The sequence below is a fragment of the Carettochelys insculpta genome, unplaced genomic scaffold (assembly GCF_033958435.1).
Source record: "Carettochelys insculpta isolate YL-2023 unplaced genomic scaffold, ASM3395843v1 scaffold_0043, whole genome shotgun sequence".
Lineage (NCBI taxonomy): Eukaryota > Metazoa > Chordata > Testudines > Carettochelyidae > Carettochelys > Carettochelys insculpta.
This window is the reverse complement of record NW_027439080.1, coordinates 48,521-48,961: the sequence shown is the minus strand read 5'-3', so window position 1 is coordinate 48,961 and position 441 is coordinate 48,521. Positions and strand designations below refer to the sequence as shown.

Genomic DNA, 441 nt, shown 5'->3' with positions numbered 1-441 from the left:
GCTACGGCGGCCGGGGTTGACCTGCTGTCCCTGCCGGACTTGGAAAATTTCTCTCCCCGCCTCGGACCGGGGTTGACCTGCTGTCCCTACCGGACTTAGAACATTTTTCTCTCCCCGCCCCGGCCCGGGGGTTAACCTCGGGGCGCACAGCTTCCCGGGTCTGACGTGCACGTCCTGTCACCTCCCGGGCCCGGCGTCCTCGTCCTCCCTTCCCCTTGGGCCGGCTCGGAGGAAGTTTTCCCTCGGCCCGGCCTCCGGGTTAATTGTTTGGGCCCGGCTGACTGAGGCCAGGCTGCTGACGCTAAAGCCCGGGGAGGCGGGGGCCTACGGCCATACCGGACCGAATGCCCCCGATCTCGTCCGATCTCGGAAGGTAAACCGTCCCGGGCCTGGCTAGTACCTGGATGGGTGACCGCCTGGGAATCCCAGGTGCCGTAGGCA

General features: G+C 66.9%; 1 non-coding gene across 1 annotated transcript; it reads left to right on the top strand.

The window, feature by feature from the left end:
* Nucleotides 1–322: 322 nt before the first annotated feature.
* Nucleotides 323–441, top strand: LOC142006207 (5S ribosomal RNA). The gene has a single exon (XR_012643315.1). It is a non-coding gene; the product is annotated as a 5S ribosomal RNA (ribosomal RNA).